The sequence below is a fragment of the Charadrius vociferus genome, unplaced genomic scaffold (genome assembly GCF_000708025.1).
Source record: "Charadrius vociferus isolate BGI_N301 unplaced genomic scaffold, ASM70802v2 scaffold355, whole genome shotgun sequence".
Classification (NCBI taxonomy): Eukaryota; Metazoa; Chordata; class Aves; order Charadriiformes; family Charadriidae; genus Charadrius; species Charadrius vociferus.
Window position 1 is genome coordinate 70,720 of NW_009648451.1, and position 14,231 is coordinate 84,950.

At 43.3% G+C, this 14,231-nt stretch overlaps 1 protein-coding gene across 1 annotated transcript in view; it reads left to right on the top strand.

The window, feature by feature from the left end:
* Positions 1–14,231, top strand: part of RTN1 (reticulon 1) — a 127,005-nt gene that overhangs the window by 27,191 nt on the left and 85,583 nt on the right. The gene's annotated exons all lie outside the window — the stretch shown is intronic.

Here is a 14,231-nt window from a genome sequence, read left to right on the forward strand (position 1 = left end):
CAGCAGGAAATTAATCTCTGCCCTGTGCCAAATGTGGATGTGTGGGAGAGCCCCTGCCTTCACTCACTGGGCAGGGACTGAACTGCTAATTAGGAAGCCCAGGCTGAGGCTGTCAGGACCACCCTGAAGGGGGATTTGGAGGCATGCCTTGCATTAATTCTGGTGCTGTTAAAACCAGTGGAAGTAAGTACATGAGCCTAAACCAAGACACCTGTCACCACCTTAATCTTGGAGCTGGGTGTCTCTGGTTGCCTCTCCACCTGTCCCGAGATTTCCCTGTGTGCCGGTCTAGCATTTTGCAGACTGCACCAAACATGTTTAAAGCTAGCTTTCACCCATGGAGAAATTCTTGAGGTTATTTAGTGGCGAATAAAGTGACACACAGAGACTATGCCCTTCCAAATGATGCCTTTAATGGTGCACTCTTCAGGGGACTGCAAGGATGCGTGCTGCTTTTTCACTTTTGTTTATTACTATTCAGCCATGGAAAGGAACAACTACAGGCCACAAACCAGTTATGTGCATACGCATTTTCCCATTTTTTTGCAGCCTGGTTTCATGACAGCTATAGCGCAGATAATATTGCTGCAATAACAGTTTGTTAGAATGTATTGGATTCCAAACCTGCTTGGTAGTGACTTTCTTTGGTAGAGGGAAGAGACCCTTGTCAGCAGCACATGGAGAAATGATGTTGGACAGTTTCTCTCCAGTGAGCAGAGCCCTCTGAACCAGAATCCTTCTATAATTATGTGGGTTTTTTGACTCCAGATCCTAAGAAACTCTCTCTTGAATAGTATGTTTCTTGCTAGTTCGTTCATCTGTGAATTTCCCTGGCAGGTAGCGTATAAATAGCTCCAAGGCACAAGCGATCCACAAGTTCTTTTCAGAATACAGTACTGAGTCATTTTAAAGCCTCCTACTGTAGCTCTTTTAAAGATGAACTCATTATTTAAGTGTAAGATTTGTGCCTGAGAAAGAATGAGAAAAGTCTGGCTTAAGTTGTCCTTCCAACAAAGTACCTTGTTTAAAAAACAATAAAGAATAAAATCACATGTGAGCTGGCCAGTGGAGTGAGCAGGCGACATCTGCCCATCCCTGCCACAGGTTGTGCTGCTTGTCATCAAAAGGCTCTGCTGCTTTCCAGAGCCAGGAATAGAAAACAGCGTTCCTTATTCCCAGGAGCCCTTTGCCATGTAGGGCAATCCAGCTGGATCCCTCCAGCCATCCTTTCTGCCTGACCCCAGACGCCATTCAGCTTTCAGTAATTAGGGCAGAATTAGGGCAAGATCCTTGGGGATGGAGGCTGCCAGAGCAGGGCTTGCACAGAGGGCAGAGCTCATCTATATATTGAGCTGAGCCTCCTTTCCCACCTGGAAATTTTGTCCAAAGAGAACTGGGGGATTTGATACACTAGTACAGGCCTGGCATCCCAACAGCTCTGTCATTGCCCCTGGATATCTAGAAATATTAGATGTGTCTACAGTGCATATTCAGAGAAACACCTGCTGTTGGTGCACTGGGTACCCAAAGCTTCCACTGTCAGAGGCTTAAAAACTAAACCAAGTAGGAAAAACAAAAAGAGAGATTTTCTCTAGTGCCCCTGACCACGGAGTGCAGTGTTAGTTGCCCAAGGAAAAATACTACGTGGCTATGGTGCTGATTGCAAACGAGATGAATAACATATTTCGTTCAAATAGTAGCAGACCTCTTAAACAGACAAAAATGTAGTGACCTGCTATGGAAACTGCCCAAGACACTTCTTCCCTTGTGCAAAATACCACTACGCTGCTCATGCATAAGTAGTTGAGGGCTGTTTTGCACATTAGTTTTTTGTATGGATGTACCCCAGAACAATATTCAAGGGGTGGGTTAGGATTTACTTCCCCATTAAGTCAGACCAACATCCTTTTTGGGGCGGGGAAGAGGGGGCAGATTGTATGTAAGTCTGAATTGGGATGTGTGACCAGATGTGTGACCTGTGAAGGGAGTATTAATAGGACGCCTAGGTGGAATTTTCTTTTCTTTTGTCATCAAAACATGCCTGACTGCCCTGCCCAGACCAGCTGTTTCCTTTCCTAGATGCATTGTGCACACATATATTGGAATTAGTACTGTGTCTTCAGTCCATCTCTCGGCAACGTAGCATCCAAATTCTGCCCTCGGCATGAAGTGCAGTAGTGGCCTGTCTCTCCTGCAGGGTCGAAGGAACACAGGCAAATCCTGTAAGCCATAAACATCTGTAATTTCTCTTAAATTTCAAGGTCAAATTTAAAAGTAGCCATTTGATGCCTCAGACTTTTGATGCATCTTTAGCATGTGGCTCTGCTGACATGAGCCATGTGAGTCACACATGCCATCAGCACTCTGCAGTTTCCCAGAGCACTTTTAGGGGTCCTTCTTGGGGCACTCCTGTCACTGCTTTTTCACTGCCACATCTGCAGCGAGCGAGGGAATGAGCCAAGGGCCACAGAGCAGCAAGATGCAAAGACCATGTTCACAGGGACGCAGTTTACCTGGGGCTTGTGGGCTGGGACTGACACCATAGTGGAAATTATCTGCTGAAGATCAGACACCCTGTGCCGTGTTACAGATGAACAATGACATGCTAAAGTCTGTAGTCTTAATGGTTGCTGACTTTATGATAAAGTAAAATATCAAAGTACAAAAATGTTCCTTTTTAAGAACCAAGTGAATAGACTTGAATCCATATATTATTGAAAGGTAATAAGCAATGTGCTTACAGAGACATCCTAATGCATTAGTGCATTACTCCTTGGCTCGGGAAGTTACACAACTCAAACTCGTAGTTACCTTCCTGGTGAGTTAAGGTATCCGGGATGGCTGAATATACATTGGGAATTGCCTTGCATGACTGTGAGCGCTTGGGATACAGCAGAGTTGAGATGGAGGTGCAGGCAGATGAGCACATGGCCCTCTCCATTCGCCACAGCAGCTTAATGTGAAAAGAGAAAAAAAAAAAAAAGAAAGAAAAGCTAAAGATCAGTTACATTTTATGGATGGAGGATTGCTGGTGGAAGGAAATGGTCCCTCATGGATTTAAATCAGAAGAAAACATTACATCATTTAATTTGACATCCTGCAGAACTCCTGCTTACAGATTTCATCTTATGGTGCTATAGCAAGGTCAAATTCACTCTGCGAGTAATTACCTTGGAAGTAGGTGTGTGTTTCTGTGCACGTCCATATTTGAAAGGGGTGGGAAGAAGCCTTTTCATTTCTTCCCAGCGCTTGGTATATTCAAAATAAGCAACTTCCTATTTTGTACAGGTCTTCTACATTTTCATATGTATCGTAATTCTCACATGCTGCCTCTTCCCATAGCGGGTGTGGAAGTATCAGAGCCAACTGAATAAAGAGATGGAACAGGAACAGCAGGAGTGTGTAACCGGCATTGTGTTCAGGCTGCCTGACCTCAGCCCTCTCTTCTGTACTATGCATGAGAGTGGAAACACATGGAGACTTTTCTTTGTCAAGTCCTTTTCTGCTCTGTATCTCAAAGCTGAAAATGATTTCACAGTGCTTCTTTTAATCTTGACAATTTCTTTGTTTAAAAATAAAGTGGTTAGGATAGTGGGATAAAGCAACACTCACAAGTGTTTGCTTAAGTTCTAATCAAGTGCTAGGTGGATCATCCAGACTCCAGTGCACTAATACGAAAGCAGTGCTTTTCTTCATTTGTACATGGCTGTTCCTTGATAAAAGGGATATTTGTTATTCATAATCTGCTGCTGTTTTTTCTAATCTTCAGCTGAAGAAGACGACATCATGCGAGTTAATTGTTTAGTTTCACAGTGGCTAATGAGTACTGTATATATTCCAAACTAACAATTTGTCATAGCTCCACAGGAGAGACAGTATTAAGTGTTCAGTGACAACATACAAAAAATTAACATATTTGTAGAAAGCAGAACTGAGGGAAAATAAAAAGGCCTGGGTTTCTGGGTAATTTATTCAGAACTAACAATATGATAGTAAAGGAGATCCAGATTAAAAATGTACATATGCCATTTGGGAACTCAAATGAGATTCCCAGCTTTTCAAAAGTTCAAGCTTTTTGCAGGTCCTTTTGAAAACAGTGGGAGAACATTTGTGAAAGATACGGCTGTTCGGTATCTGGATAAAAACAATCCAGACTTTTTGTCTGGCGCTGGTGATACAGTTCCCTCCTAAGCAAATTTCTTGGCAACGTGTTTTCAGCAAGGCAGTGCTTGATTCTTACATCCAGCTCTCAGAAAACTATGGATCTCAGCTGAGCACACTCAGAAAATGTTTGTCTTACTATTATCACGTCTAGCTTATAACATCAGTCAAGGTCAAGGCACTACTGAGATTGGTACTCTATGGACATGTAGTAAGAGAGATCCTTCCTCTGAGGTGCACATAACCGAAATAGTAAACGGTCCCAGTTACACTGACACGGCTTCTTTGTGTTCCCCATTTCTCCTTGTTCTGCCTCTGTGTTTTCAGACTGTAGCTGTTTGGGGAAAGGCAACATCTTCTTTGCTCAGCTTTCAGCGTATAGGAGTATAAGTCACTATTGGGACTCCTATGATTTATTGCAATTCAAATAATTACTAATAACAGTGCGTGCGCTACAGTTAATGGATTGTGTGCTTGTGTACAAGTGCATGTGTTTTTATAGACTTGAGGTACTATTGCACCAGATGTGCACCAGAGCAACTGATTACATTTTTAAGAGCATTTCTCTTTGGAAGCAATGGCTTGAAAGTCAGGCTTGTCCATTTGACAAAAGACTGTTTGAAAATATTTTGAGCACCTCACACTTACATATCCTAAGAACAGTGTTGTGTGGAGGCAGGTGAAGTTCTTATATCCTATTGGCTCTGCATGGGACAGTAAACCCACCTGCAATCCACGGTGGCTGAGCACAAGTGGGGAGTAGTTGTATCTCCTCACCTGGGTCAGCAACAACAGTTTCTACTGCTCCACCCCTCCTTTTCATAAGCACAAAAGAGTCTTTGAAAAGCTCTTGAAATTCCCATCTTGCTTTTTAGCAGACAGGCAAAGCTTTCCAGGCTGACTGTTTTAAAAGATACCTCATTGTAATTGTTTGTTAAATCTAGATTATTAGAGGTGAATTTCATTGACCCCTCAATACAGTGATCAAAGGACTTGATGGGAGTAACAGCCATTGACTTCAAGTAGAAGGATAAATGAATTAGTTGGGTGATTGGTTTCTTTCTTTGTTTTAAACACCCAAGCCAAAATCAATCCTTATAGTGACAAATTTTAGTGTGCTAAATTCCCTTGGCATTACTAACTCACTTTTTTTTTTCCCTATCCTTAAAAAAAACCCCAAGCAGATATAGCTAATGCTGTGTCTCATCCCACGCACTCATGTTGCTCCTGCAGTCTGTTGCTTTTTCAGATTCACACACACATTTGCATTTGCAAGCGCCACTATTGCTTTGCAGTAAACACTGGTCATGCCTCTCTCCTAAGAGGATCCAGATGTCTTTCTCTGGGGATGGTGCATTTATTTTTAGATTTTTCTACCCATTGCTGCATACATTGGACGTCCTTTGCTTTTGCATATAACCCCTGGTTCTCATCACACACATTGCATTCTGGGGTGAGGACAGTGATGGGGAGCAAAAGATATTTGTCTTTCAAAATAACAAGTTTTATTTTCATTCTTCTCGTTCCATTAGGTCCCCGCAGACAGGTCTATGCTGTGAGCACTTTTCCCATACAGCTAACTCTGCCTTTATCAGCTGTATGGTTTTTGATTGCACATGGTATGTACAGGTATTTGCTGGCCTTTGGGAGCTGAATAAGAAAAGGATTTTATTTGTTCAGTAGCTGAAATGGAAAAAAATAAGATGACTTTCAGCTTTTTCTTTAGCAAAGGAAGGAACAATCTGGATGAAGGAACTCCTCTTGTGAAAGAAGCTATGGGTGAATCCTGACTACACTGAAGACTGGTGAAGTTTCCCCTAAGTGCAATGATCAGAATATCATCCCGTGAATTTTTACAGCAAGTGTAGTGAGATCTGGAAAAGGGTGCATAGATTAGTAAATGCATTTACTCTTCCTTCCCCTTCAGCCCAATCTTTCTGTCATTATTAACACCTCAAACTTGGCTGTCAGAGCTGTTTGACAGAGTCATAGCAGAGTTGCAGCTGTGACAGCCTGAGGATATGAGAGGCAGAACTGGTAAGAAGAGATAACAACTTCTAATGGACCAGCTAATATTGGTAAAGAAAACAGACACGGTCTCAGGCACAAGTGCTTCCTTGTGTCTCCTACTGTTTGCATCACGGGCATTCAGAACAAAGATTTTCATTTTCAGGGCACAAAGTCCAGGATAAAGGACCAGCTCCTCAAGCTCAGTCAAGGCACAGAGTGATCATTGTAAGTGAGCAATTCTGTTGCATTCCTGGGGAGAAACCTTTTTTTTTTTCCCCCAATGGTTTCTCAAATCAGGACCCTAATCAGATTCAGGTTGCTATTGGGAGCAGACTCACGAGCAGCCTTTCTTTCCCCTGTTTTGCTGTAGTAAAGGAAAAGAGAGGGTTTTTTTAGTAATCAGTAGGCTTTTCCTAATCCTTCTAGGAGAGATGTGTGAGAGCTGTATCTTCCTTAGCCCCACTGGTGTGTGTCTTCATGGAGGTCTGGAGTTGTCACAAAACAGTGGAAAGTCTAGCAAAATAGTAAAAATGACAGCATTATAAAAAAAGCCAGATGAGCAGTGGCATTGTGTGCAGTCGGATGTATGCTTGAATAGAGTTATAAAAACATGTTTATGAATGTACCAGCATAACGCCTGTTAAATGAGAGACATGACTAAGGAGAAAATCAGGCCCAAAGATGGCTGCATAGTGGAGGTACTCAAGGATGTTGATTTCACACATGAGACAACTCCAGAAAGGGAGAGAGTCCCTATTACTACATTGTTTGCTACGTGCAACCACATGCAAACCTCCAGTGAAAGCTCTATGGAGCCACTAGGGTTATACGTAATCTAGTCATTGCATGGAAAAAGGCTTTATAACAACCTGCTATGTCAATGGAAACGCCCTGTGGTACACCCTGCTATACCCTGCGTACTCTTCAATCCCAGCCATGAAGGGATAGAGTCCCTATTACTACATTGTTTGCTACGTGCAACCGCATGCAAACCTCCAGTGAAAGCTCTATGGAGCCACTAGGGTTATACGTAATCTAGTCATTGCATGGAAAAAGGCTTTATAACAACCTGCTATGTCAATGGAAACGCCCTGTGGTACACCCTGCTATACCCTGCGTACTCTTCAATCCCAGCCATGTCTGAGGGGCATGTCTCATCCGTCCTGTGCTGCTTCTCTTGGCCATGGCCCCCTACATGTCTCAGTGCTAGCCATGGTGTCAGCCATGCTGCCAGCATGTCTCCTGCCTGACTTGGACCCTCTGTCTCCTCTCTCCCTCTCTACATAACTTCTTGCAGGAGGGAAATAATCTACTGGAGCTTCGTATTTCACTGTCTTTTAAAGTTGCATGGAGAGGAGAAACAAGAGGGTGATTTGATTTTTTATGATCTTTCACCCTTTTGTCAACTTTATAACCTTGACCTGCATGAGAAGAGTTCTTGTAGAAGGATACTGGGAGGACTACGATGTCCAGTACAGGGCCTTTATCAAGGGGAGTTAGATTGACCTGTAATGCAGTGAGGTTTTATTTGGAAAATATTTATGGTCACTACCCAGGGCCAGTGGTTTCCATCTTCAGCTCATCTCATACATGTTGAAGATCAGGGGCTAAATGGGGATTGGATTTAGCATGTCCTGCTGTATCAGCTGTGAGCTGCTACGCATGGTTTCCATAAGGTCACAATTTGCCAAAATGTGTGCCTGGAATGGGACAGAGAATTCACATCTGATCTGTCACTGTATTAGTTTACAGATGGGCTGCTGTTGAGGTAGTGAGGCTTTGGGTGAAGATTTATAACAGGACAAGTGCCAAAGCTACCAAAAATGGGGAGCTGATGTTTTCAATGCATCACTTGTGGATGGAGCCGCTAATAGCCAAATACTTTAGCAGATATACTGATCCCCTTCACTAAGTCCTGTCATCACTTGGTGAGCCAAAGCACAGTGAGTTACCCTGCTGTGAATGGCCCTGTCCTACATGACCCTCTTCATTGCACATTGTACCTTAGCAACATACTCATTCTTAGTATAGACTAACATCTTCATGTCTTAAAAGACGAAGCTTTTGCCAGTGCATTTGAAATACCAAAGTCAGGAGTCCATCCACCACCCTAAATTTTCTTTGAACTGGCCCATGCAGAAGAAATTTGCCCCATTTCCCAACACTAGAGCATCAGCACTCCTACTCGTGCTGCATTTGGTGGGCAGACTCCGGGCCCCACAGGAAGGACCTGAGGCTGACAGGTAGCACGAACAGGGCTCTGGGGTGGTCCAAGTCATGCAAAGCTGTGCTGCCTTCTGCACTTACCAGGATAAGCAGCTTGTTTAATACCTGAAGACTGACTACAAAACAGTATTTCCCCCTGGCAATTACAGAGGACGGAAGTTTCAAAGCTAAAATTTGGAAAGTAGAAAAGCATCTTAGATCAGGTTTGCCCCCCCCTGCCGCCTTCTTAAGTGGTGTTGAGGATTACCACACTTGGTTACATAATAATTTATCTCAGCCTGAGCTTTTTAGCAGTTAATTAGTCAGGGATTTTGGGGAAAAGATGTCTAAACTGTTGAATATTTGCTTACTTGTCCACAAATGTGCTCTATTTTCTTGTAGCTGCTGTTTCTAAAAGCCTCAAGAGAAATTTATTTTAAAAAATGGAAAAATCCATGACATAATTTTTGACTTTCATTTTCTGTATCTTTACTCAGTGACCAAGGCTAGGGAGGGTATGACAAGCTAACATGCTGTTAGCAAGAACAGCAGTGCTGGTGCCAACAGGTCATGCGGAGCCTCTTCCACCCAGCCAAAGGGATTCAGGTACTTCTTTTTCTCGAACTGCTTTTCCCTCATGGGTGTGTCACAGGCAAAGCACTTTTGTAACCTTCCGTGTGGCTCCAAAGTTGCTCAGAGCTGAAGAGTATGAGCGTTCTGGTTCATTCAGTGCCTGAGATCAAAGCTATCCAGGTTGTTAACACCAGCCTCTGAGCCATAGAACAACCTGCTCCAGCTGGGTAGCCAGAGCCTTTTAAAGCTGCTGTTTCCTAACAAGGTTTGTAAAACCTTTGACCGCTTCAAGATCTGTAGGTGAACTGTGCAATACAGAGGCTTCTGTATTTATTGTCTCCCAACAAAACTCTCATCACAAGGAGAGGGAAAATCCCTGGGATTCCTTGGCCTAGAGGGGAAACCCCACTGAGAGCTGAAATAGGGGATGTGCCCTGACATTATAGGTATCTATAGATACATCTTTAAAAGCACAGCTGCATTGTTTCAGCCCAGTATGTACTCTGTTGAGATGTTCCCTATCTTTTGGAAGATACCTTCATTTCTTTCTCCATCCCTCTAATTTTTCTATGCTAAAAAGGATTATCAAGCATCTTTATCCCTAATACAGATATCAGTGAAGGAGCACTTCCAACTTTATGGGCTTCCCTTCTTATTTTTGCCTTCAGACACCAGCTCACAGCAGTGTGATGAGTGGGTGCTAATTATGGAGAACTACATTTCAATAACAGAGCCTTACTGCTGGTGAATACAGAAAAATTGCTCATTAGAGCAGCATGGTATTTAGTCAGATTGGCTTCCCTAGATAATAATATTCTGGCATTAATGCAGACTGGCAGTGTAATACTTGAATAAAACTATCTCAAGATAATATACGCAGAAGGACTTGTACAACTGTGGTCCAGCCTGTGAGGTTTGCTAAGCATTTCTGCCAGGGACTCCCACATGCTGCTTCTGCAAAAAGCCCCATCCTTGGATTTCAGTAACTTACATATACATTTTTTTTTAAAAATAAGGTGCACGTCACAGAGCATGGTGCACGATGCATATGATTTATTTCACAGGAATGAAATATGCTGTTCTTGATTATTTTTCCAGACATCCAACTTTTAACCACGTTGTTTGGTATGACTATGCTGTGTTCAATGATGTGGGTAGCATGGCTACCTGCTCAATGGCTCTCTGCACACAACAAGGTGTGTGAAATGTTGATGCCACCCTGGAAGATTCATAGTTTGTACCTGTTGCATAGAATAACATGATAAAGGAAGCTCAACAAAAGCTAGTGTTTGAACGCAAAGACACCCTGGAAACTTCAGGTGCCTTGTTTCAATGCAAGGAGGCTGTGGGCTGGCAGAAGACTTTAGCACCAAGATTTTCCCATGCAGTTTTACAAGCAGCAAACGCAGCAGCTGTGGGGTCATACTGCTGCAAGCAGAGGTGCCTTTGCTTAAGCACAGCTCCCTGGTCCTCCCTCTGCAGCAGCAGTGGCAACTCCAGCTTGGCTTCCTACTTGGCTTTGCAGAGCTGCCCACATCTCTAACATCGTGTGGAGAGAGCCAGTAGATCTTCTGGGTGCATAGGCTGGGGCCTCTATCTGTGCAGCTGTCTGAGCTGCCACTGCAGATGCTATAGCCACAGGGAATTCCTCGATCCCACATCCTACCCACTTGCATCAGAAATAGCCACTCCAGTGGGCTAATGTAAGTGATATAAACATACACAGAAAGGACATAACTGTTCAGTGGACAGCAGTACTCATCTATCAACACATATGCCAGAGCTTCCTCTTTTGCAACCCTCTGGGCTCCCCTTTGACTTGAATACCAGCTTTTTTCTAATTAGCTCAGCTTTATCTAATTAGCACCCAAATGGGAGTGCCTCCCTCAGCTGCCTCTGAGCTTGCAAAGAGCCCAGAGCTAGGGATTTATGTGGAGGAGCAGGTGAAAGCTCTTCTTTGCATTTTGTGTGGTGTGTCCTTATCTCTGTGTACTAAGAAGATGTGTGAGTGTGTCCTTGGACTGGTGTTACTCAGTTGATAAAGAAACTGGACAGTACTTGCACCACATTGTCACTGTTTCATCTAACTTCTTTCCTGTGAGTTTACTGTGTGTGGTAGTGTGGGTTTTCCCCTCTCTCTCTCTCTCTTTTTTTTTTTTTTTTTTTAAGAATATTCATGGTGTTTTGCCCATAGTTTGCCTTGGGAAATAGAGTGTGTCCTACATCCATATCTATTTTAAGACTCTGTTCTGTTGCTTGCTACCAGCTGGGGACATGGCTAGAAGGAGCAGTGGTTTGATGTTATAAGAGGAAATGTTGGATGTTTCTGGGGAGCCTGTAACTGTGAGATCCTATATAAGTTTGTTACCTAGAATATTATGCTTTTAGGGATAGTACTTATCTCACCTGACTCTAGTACTTTAAAAGTTGGTGCTCTGGTTTTACTTAATTGAGTAAGTTCTGTTTGCAGACTGTGGAGAATGAATCACAGCTAGAAAGCAAATTAACCTGTTTCCAATATTTGTATTAAGTTAAGAAGAATATCCTTTTGCTTTGTGTTAGTTCCGCTCTTGGGTTTTGGGGGACCAGTAGAGACTACGTTATCTTAATGATAAGAAAAATTCTGTTTCTTTTTCACTGCTCTGCACTAAGCAATTGGGATTTATGCCTCTAGATGGTTTAGGCACTCCTCATGACTCTGCCTCTGCAGAAGTCAGCAGAGCCCAAAAGACTAATGATGTCTATATGTTGCTGGATGCTTACATTTGTGGGTAGCAAATATTGTTGTTTCAAGACAAAGTGCATCTGCATGGTTTCCTTTTTCATAATGTTGTATGAAATGGACTGAACTGGGCTCCCAGTTCATTGCAGTAGGTGATGAATGCCTGTAGTACAGTCGCATTAACCTTTATCATGTTATGAGGGTCTGTGTAGGGTTCATACTTAGAGCTGGAACTGCTCAAGTCCTCCTGATAGATCCAGCCAAAGGAAGTTGTTCAATGGTGGTGTTGCACACCCCTGTTCAGGTATGTGCTCAGTAAAGGCTGCTGTAAGAACTCATGCAGAGCAAATCAGTCCTGCTCTTGCTAACGAGTTGCTTGCAGGACCTAGCTATTTACTGATGGAAACCTACTAATTTATGTGGTCTGTCCAGATTAAAGTAGCTGAAGGTTATGTGCATTTTCTCCAAAATTAAAACAGCCAGACAGAACCACTGCTTGTCAGAAAAAATTTGAGAGCAGGAACACTTACAGATGCCTTTCTTACCATTGTGCATATTGCGTTCATGCCTGTGAGGGTCTCAGCCGACAGCTGTCCAGATCAAACACTGGATCATTATCATCCTGATTGCTTAGTTGTGTTCCCACACATGTGTTTTTGGGTGGGCTGATTAGCATGGTTTTAGCTAAATCTCAGTTTGAGAAGGAATGTGGGTCAGAATTATTTCCAGATGGGCATCCAGGGGTCGGCTTCACCCTATGTGTGCATTGGCCCCATCCCAGAAGGTTTTATGCCCTCAGACTCGGACACCCCTGGGTGCTCTCCTGCCCCTACTCTGGGTGCACAGTCTTAGGTGATGTCTTTCACAAATACTGCTCTGCTGCATGGCGTGGTGCTTGTGTTCATAGATATAACCAGGAAAGGTTAAAAAAAAAACAAAACAAAAAACCAACCAAAAAAACACAACTGAAGAAAACACTGAAAAAACAACAAATACGTTATGGCCAGATATGGGTCAAGAGGGGTCCCAGGGCATGTGCAGTGTGGTGTCTCTGGACTTGTTGTTTTATTCTGGTGTGTGGGGGTTTTTTGTTGGGAGGTTTTGTTTAGGGTTTTTTTTAGTGCTGTGGCCTGCTTGAAAAGAGGGACAAGAGCACATAAATATGACCCTTTAGCTCAAAGATGCAGCTACTTGGTAAACCTGGTATAAGTTTAAGTTGTTCCATGGTTTAGGGTGGGTTCTCTCTGAAGTGCTTCTCTTGTGAAGCAAAGATCTGTTTAACCACAAGAGTTGGATGACTGGTAGGTCAGACCTGATTGCGAGAAACTGCAGTGAGAGATTGCTGCTTCACTGCCAGGTCTAAAGGTCAAAAATGCACACACCCCCATCCCCCTTCCCTTGCTCCTAGTTCACCTGAATATCTGGTGGCCCCGATGGTCTTCTGCCTGCACTGGTGGACAAACCTGTCTTCCTGGATTTAAGGCAATGCGCTGGGAATATTGGGGAAGGATCAAACTGATTTTGGTGAGCTTGTGCTGGTGAGTAAAGAGGAGAAGCTAGAGAGGAGTACTACAAGTATGTTTGGACCAGGCAAGGTGATTTGGAGGGGATGCAGCCAGTATTTGTATTGGCGTTGTCCTGTGCTGCATCAAGCTTGTTGGGAGTTAAAGAAAGTAACACCCCTGTGTCTCTCTGGCATGTGCCATTCACATATTATCAGGTAACACTTGGTGCTCTGGATGGTCTTTTACTGTGTTCAGTGATTTTTCTGCTTTTCTTCTCTGAGGAGGCCCAAAACCACTGTAAACCTGAAGCTCACCTCTCAGATTGAAGAGGAGGAGAACTTTCTCAGTCAAACAGAGTCTTCCATCCACTTTAATATTAAAGACAGCATAAAAAGTTACAGTTTATGCAGTAGTACTGGGGAGTGAATTTTGTTTTGATTTAAAAAGTAGTCGGTTTTAGCTTACTATTTTATGCATCAGAAAATGGCCTTAGCTTCAGTAGGAATGCTGTATATTATTAATATACATAATTAATTTATTATTGGCATTAGGCTAGTAAAAGCACTTAATTCATTGCCCGTCCTTACAGGTGGACAAATGATATCTTAACAAAATTGTGATGGGGAGCAAAGCCATTTCAGAACAGAACTGTGGTCCTACCCTTGTGTGCCTTAAACACCTTTTCCTTTGGGGGTCATGTGCATCTCCAACTGGGTCAGCACAACAGTGGTGAGTCTGGAGATACTAAACTTGCTGTCTGGAAGCTGCAGGTTTTATTTTGGCACCCAGGCCACCCACACAGAGGCTAGGAAACCCAGATAGTTGCTAAAGCAGCTGATTTGGGTTGCAGAAAAGGGGTGGGATGGGAATCTTCCCTTGCCTGGGACATCAGTGCCTTACCCTTGTGTTCAGAAGGGCTGAGTACAACCCACATCCCAGCAGGGTAAGTGCATGAGCGTGCGTGCGGTCAATCGGAGATGAAAAGTGCTAGTGCTTTCAGGCAGGCCTCCAAGGCAATTTCAGTCCCTGTTCATATGCTGGTTTATTTATAAGCT